The sequence below is a fragment of the Moschus berezovskii genome, chromosome 24 (genome assembly GCF_049115385.1).
Source record: "Moschus berezovskii isolate FMDL1 chromosome 24, NW_MosBer_1.0, whole genome shotgun sequence".
Classification (NCBI taxonomy): Eukaryota; Metazoa; Chordata; class Mammalia; order Artiodactyla; family Moschidae; genus Moschus; species Moschus berezovskii.
In genome coordinates, this window is record NC_142483.1 from 36,275,660 (window position 1) to 36,283,174 (window position 7,515).

Sequence of the window (7,515 nt, forward strand, 5' to 3'; positions counted from 1 at the left end):
TTCAAAGACTTTCTCTTGATGTCCTGATGGGAATTAACCATCATTTTCCTTCACTTTCATTGTCCCTCTATTATAGCAATTATTTCATGTTCATTTGATTATTATTTACATGCTTTGTGTATGACATTTTAATTTTAATGTCACTGAGGATAGGAGTTAGGTTTGACTGAATTTTATTTCTTCTGTCCTCTGAGTTCTACACATATATCCATCTTTTACCCAGAATACAGGGCCTGATGGTATGCAGATATTAGCAAATTAGACTCTGAGACTCAGTTTAACTTGGTCTTGAATAGAAGTATTCAATAGAGAGAGACTCAGTATTCAGAACTTGGCTCACAGCATGAAGTCTGATCTTAGGCAATAACTCAGGCTTTTTAGTTCTGCTTCTTGTTCTATGAAACGGGATAAGAATTCCAATTTAACATGTTGCTGTAGGTTGAAATGAGACATTTTTCTTGCCCCTGTTGATTGGGATAGTAAGCAACTTGAACTCTCTTAAGTGAAAGTAAGTGGAGATGGAGAGGGTAAGCGTCATTAAGGGGACTGTAACTGCGGAAGCTCACAGATCAAAGAGAAAACTGTGTGGTCAGGGAAGCCTCCAGAGTCTTCAGGTACTGAGCTGGCCAAAGTTCCTTCGAGTTTTTTCATACATCTTTTGAAAATATCTGAATGAACTTTTTGGCCAACCCAAAAGTATTTCTGAGCTCATTTCCAACAGGATTGTCTCTTTGCACTCCTAATTTCTGCGTTCTTAAAAATGTTAGCTCTATTTCTCCAGTGTTTGAATGTGTCAGAAGAAGGGCTCCCTAAAGAAGAAAGAATCTATCTCTCCTTCGAGGTCCAGCAGAAAAATCCCAGAAAGGATTTGGTCATCTCACTTTCTGTCATGTGGTCACTTTTTACTATAATCAGAGAATTACCAGAGATTCTTGGCTGAAAAAAGGCAATAACTACCAAATGCACTCCACACCAAGTGTTTAGCACAATGCTTACACATAACAAATGCTTACAAGATATCTCAAATATATATGTGTGTGTGTCTATATATATATACTTTTAATGAAGAACTAATTCTAGATAAAGAATGATTCTGTACAGTAGCTTGCTCGTTAGGAATCTGTTACATGAGTATGTGTTTATTGCCACTGGATGAAAAAAATTATCATCTGGATTATTATTATGTCCATCTTCCCTGTATCAGTAAATTGCAGTATCCACCCAAAACATAGGAGATTTGCAATTGATTTCTTTCCAGCCTAGTTAAGGACCCATCCACAGATCTCAATTTCCATGAATACAATCCTCAACTAAGCCACTGTCATCTTTCAATAGATTGCTGAAAGGAGCCTCCAAATAAATTCTTTGCTTCTACTTTTGTCCTCTTAGGGGCTATTTTCTCTAAATAACAAAAATAACTTTATATGATAAAACAGATACATAATCAATCTTCCAATTAAAATGAGTATCTACTCATGGCAGTAAGAACATAGTCTACACCTTTATTCATGCTTAATATCCCTTTTCCATCTGATGTTTATCTCCCACAGCACCTTCATCTCATACTACTCATGTTCCTGCACTACTGACCTCATTTATGTCAATCAAGAATCAAACTTCCTACTAGCTCAGGATGTTTTTTCTTATCCAGATGGTTCTTATTCCAGACCTTTGTATGGCTGACTCCTTTGTAGTAGATATCTAATGAAATGCATCAGCATAACCAGGAGCCTTCTCTAATATCCTTGGCTAACGCAGTGAACCTTCACCTCATCGCTTATTTCCCCAAAGCAGAATATAAACTCCAAGCAGGCAAGAATGAGAGTGTCCTTGTTCATGGCTTTATTCCTAGGTCCTAACCTATAGGAAGACCTTAACAATAACATGCTAGTGTTACAAAGTATGATTCAAGTAGAAAGCTAAAAAAAATTAACAGCTGAAAATCCACATGATATTTGTACTTGAGATTAAGACACAGTCTCTGTAAAAGCTTTGTTAAAACCTGGACACTTAGCTAAAGATAATAAAGTATATTGTCCTTTGTATCCTATTTAGATATGGGTGGTGTTATGGGCCAGATGAATAAGTGGTCACTTAACAAGGTCCTGAGGGAATGGAACCCAATATAGGTATTTTTGAAGAGAAGGAGAGAAATGAATGTCAGATAGATATGGGAACCTATTTGGACTACTTATCAAAGGATTTGTACAGCAAGGAAATAGCATAAAGTAAAAGACTTCTAGGCTCTTGAGAAAAGGGTAGCAGACTACCTAAGGCAATGTTGCTTCTTTAATTTCCAAAAATCCAGCTAGAATAACACCATGCCCTGAGTTAGCAGACAAGATAGAGGCAATCAGGAACTTTGCGGTGACCTTGGGAAAAACTCCTCTCATCACTAAGTTTTGGTTTTCTTCTCTGTGAAGAGAGTTGGCTTAAAGAGATGGAGAGGCTTTCCTGCTCTACAATTACAGAAGACTATAGATGTCCCCCCACAAACATTCCTCCAAAGGAAATTAAGCGTTTATAGAGCCTTGGAGGCCTTCCTTAAAATCTGTAAGGGGGGGCTACCAAGAAAAAGTGTATCAGTTGCTAAGGCATCCTCTCCAAGGTACAGACTAGGATAGATCTCATAGTAACCACCATGGAACAGTCCTACTTGTTTGTCAGCTCAGGAAGGGATAAATGAGAATGTTAAGATGAAGCTAGTGTGATGTGTGTGCTTGTCTTTTATCCCTAAGTTTTTCTTTTTTTTTTAATTTATCTTATCAACAATATAGTCTCCTTTGAAAATTAACAGAAAGGAAAGGTAATTTTATTTATTATCACTGATGTGGCTCCCAAGAATCTCAGTTAGAATTGGGACTGCAAGAACTTTGAACTAGAACTTTGTCTTGTCTGTAGCAGGTGTTACAAGCTTAATGTGGGTTACAGATTCTAACTCAGGCCTAAAAAAGACCTAAAAAATGAAACAAATTACATGCATGCATGCTAAAGTCACTTAGCTAAATTGTGTCTGACTCTTGGCAATCCCGTGGACTATAGCCCTCCAGGCTACATATCCGTGGGATTTCCCAGAAAAGAATACTAGAGTGGGTTGTCATGCCCTCCTGCAGTGGAGCTTCCTGACCCAGGGATCAAACACCTGTCTCTTATATCTCCAGCATCTGACAGATGGGTTCTTTACCACTAGCGCCTCCTGGGAAGCCCAAGAAGTTGCATGCTTGATTAATTTCTTTCCTCTGATACACTCTGAGTACACCAAAGTGGTGAGCACTTTTCCTGGTAGTCCCTGATATGCCTCAGCATTTAGAACAGGATTTATCCATCAAGGATTTCTGGTTAGATTCAGTAGCCAGCGACTGAATCTGATAAGGAAAAAGAGGATTGTCTCTTTAAAGGACAGTTCAACAAAGAGAAAGCTTCTGTTGCATTTATTGTGGGATAAAATGGAACTTGCTATTGGAAACAGGTCCTCTTGATGAGTGTTGACCACAAAACTTTTGATTATACTAGGAATGGGCGCTGACAATTCCATCATTATTGAAAATATTCCCTCTTTGCCATCTATAATGCAAAAAGGAACTGAAGTATGAAGAGGCAGGGGAAATAGCCTTATTCTAATACAATATGCAAAGCTCCCTCTGCTTTCAGTCTTCTGTGTCCATTTCCCAAAACAAATTCGAGAAAGTAAGTGTGTAATGTTTCTGTGCGCAGAAGTTTAGAAATCAAAAAAGAAAAAAGCTCATCTTTGTTCTTGATTAGATAGAGATCCCTACTTTTTCTTTGTACATAGACAGTATTTTGTTTTACAGAGATGTATGAAATTTCCAATTTTCTATGAAAACAATAAATAGAAGCACACACACAATTTATCTGATCTAAGAAAAATAGTACCAAAGGAATGCAAGGAGGCAGGCTTAAGGGAATATTGAATGTTAAATAAGCATAAGAAGAAAAGAAATTCATCTGATTCAAATGATCCAGAAATACATTTGGAATAATTTGAATTTGGGCAGAGATTTAAAGCAGCAGTAAACTTTTAATGAATGGACACTGAGTTGTGAGCAAATGCAAACTGTAGAAAACTGCAGAACCCTTTGGAAGAAAGCAAGCAGTCTCATGAGATAGATGCATGTATGTGTGAAAATGTGGTTCACTCTGAGAATATAGCAAGTTATGGACAGACCTAGAATTAAGAATGTGACTTCAAAAGAGTGTAAACCCTTTGTTACAGCATTCAATCAGTACATAACAAACTCAAAGATCAATTCAAACCTTATACCTTTCATAAAGCCTTCCCAGTTATTGTGACCCTTAATGATGCCTTCACACTATGACACTCATTATCCAACATAGATTTTTACCTTAATTGCAATCTGTGTCATCTCAATTTCTGTTTCATCTGTGTTCACTGTGTAAGTCTCAGAACACCTTGAGGCCTACCAGGTCTCAAAAAATTGAGACTGACACGCTTTTAGATACTAAGTTAGCATGTAATGAAGACATTATTGATTATGTATTATAAAGGAAAAAAACGTCATACTCCGAAATTGAAACAATGACAGTAACAACCTCACATGTTTTGCTTAACCTATAGGACGGATATTGATCCCATCTGACCGCAAGAACAGAACTTGCATAAGGGTTTACATTCTGAACACTTTAGTCATATTCAGTCTGCTGTGTGGTCAAAAATCCATATTAGCGGAGTGCCAGCAATGCATCAAATGTACTGTTAATTTCACTCACAGCAGAGGTTCTGCGCTTTGATGAGGACCACTTAAATTTAATAGAGGAGCAAGCTGTCCCGTGCCTGTTCTAAAACAGGAAAGTGACCCAAAAGCCAGGAGACAGATTTATCTGACATGCCCAGAATGTGATGTGTGCCTTTTGGCACAGAGTAGATTTCCGGCAAGAAACCTGTAAGGTGAAATGGTAATTGTGGGGACAGGACCTCCAGGGTGATATGCAGGAGCAGACAGGCTTGCTTCTTTCATACAGGGCTCAGAAAAAGAATGGCCTTCATATTAGAGAGCCTTTAAATGTGTAACATATTATTTCATCCAAGAAAGTCGCCCTCTGTGGACACCAAGGCTATAAGGAGAACTGGAGTGAGCACGCAGGCTGCCAAGGCAATTGTCAGCAATGGCTGCCAGAGAAGCAGATGCTGTGGCTGTAGAGATATTATCTGTGGCTTGGTGTTTAGAACCTACCCTAGAAGTTCAAAGAGGTGCAGCAATGACTGCATCAATTCTCAGGGGAACACAAGAGCTATATTATCTGTAATTTATAGGACGTTAAAGACAAATCTTGATTTTTGAGGGTAGCAGTGATGTTTCCTCTGTAAGGGAAATTGCCTTAGAACATGTGTACTGCAGATTTCTCTGAAAAAGAGCCTGCAAATTGGAACGATGAAGGAAGCTTACTATGAACTGTCTTGATTAGGTAAATTCTGGTTATATTTGACACAAGCCATGGCCGTATAAGCGTAACTCTAAAGGGGAAAATCCTAGTCAGTTCACTGGAATTCTAACGACTGTATAAGTATTCCCAGCCAACATATTTAATGACCTAAACAATAGAAATGCTCAAAAAATAATGTGGAAGCTTAGGAAGTATTCCATCAGAGTCTACACAGAAACTTTTGAAATATTTGTCTACAAATTGCAGTCAGAGTAAGGGTGAATTAGATAAATGACAATGGCCAGAACTTTGTGTCACATCAAAATGTAGGACTATATTCATCTAGCTAGTATCCTTCAGCATTGTATTAGGACTTATATTACTTCTAATGTATTATGACTCATCAATTAGTTATTAGGTATAGTGGATGAATTGACCCATTTATTCCAGATTGACTCATATATTCTTTTATTGAGTGCATGCTATATATCAAGACTGGATCTAATGTTGGGAATACAGAAGTGAAAGTAACAGACAAGTTTCTGCTCTCTTTACACTCTAGTTAAAGTAAGAAAAATAAACTAGAAAGCACACCAGGAGGCTTTGAGATGGAAAGAAAAAAACAAAATGGGGAAGAAAGACATTAATGGAGATTCAATTTTTAACAATTTATTTTGCTGAAGTATAGTTGATTTACAATGTTGTGTTACTTTCTGTTACAGCAAGGTGATTCAGTTATACGTATATATAATACTTTACATTTGCTAATCCCAAACTCCCAGTTCACCCCCTCCCACCTTGGCAACAAGTCCATTATCTCTGTGAGTTTGTTTCTGTTTTGTAAATAAGTTCACCTGTGTCGTATTTTAGATTCCACATATAAGTGATATCATATGGCATTTCTTTTTTTGACTTCCTTCATTTAGTATGAAAATCTCTAAGCACATCTGTGCTGCTGCAAACAGTATCATTTCATTCCTTCTTATGGTTGAATAGTATTCCATTGCATAAATACACCATATCATCATCCACTGAGATGCAATTTTAAATAGTGTGTCCATGGAATATCTCAATAAGGTGGTAACATTTGAGGAAAGAAATGAAGAACTGAGTCATGTGGATATCTGAGGAAAGAACAAACTGTAGATAACACCAAGTATAGCAGTCGTGATGCTGCTGTGTGCCAGGGGAGTTCAAGGAGTAGTAAAAATCCAGTATACAAGGCTATAATGGACTAGATAAGGGGATGAGAAATAGAAGGGGAGAGGGACCCAGTGATAGACCGTGGAGGACATTGTGAGGACCCTGGTTGTTACTCCAAGGGGATGGGGAACCAGTGGAGGGTTTTGAGCAAAGGAAGGAAATTATTGATCTCATGATTTTAAAACATCACTCTGCGTGTTAATTAAAACCCAGTGGGACAAGGACAGAGCAAGGGGTCCAGTGAGGAAGCACTTGGGAAATTTGGACAGGGAAGAACAATGGCTTTGAAGCCATAGACACCTTGATGATGAATTTTACCAGGTGGTGTTGAGTCTTCTTTAAAATCCATTGGGAATGTATAAAATGAAATCAAGTAGTTTTACCACAAAACAGATATTTTAAAATGTTATAATAGAGGGACCAAGTGCTACACAGTACAGAGAAAAGAACAATTAATATAAGCAGTGGCAGGTGAGAGGCTAGTAAGCAAAAAATCAGAAATGGCTTTCTAAAGAATGTGGTGTAGATTTGAATCTGTACAAATAGACATTTGAACACAACCTCTTCCTACCTGCTTGGTGGCTGTAGGGAACAGGTGAAGGGATGTTGAAAAAGGCTGAGGAAGAGATGGCAAATATATTTTAAGTCCAAATATTGACAGTAGCTAAGTTTTCGCACAATGAAGGAAACTATAAGAAAGGTGAAAAGGCAGCCTTCAGAATGGGAGAAAATAATAGCAAATGAAACAACTGACAAAGAATTAATCTCCAAAATATATAAGCAGCTCAATATCACAAAAATAAACGACCCAATCAAAAAATGGGCCAAAGAACTAAACAGACATTTCTCCAAAGAAGACATACAGATGGATAACAAACACATAAAAAAATGCTCAACATCACTCATTAT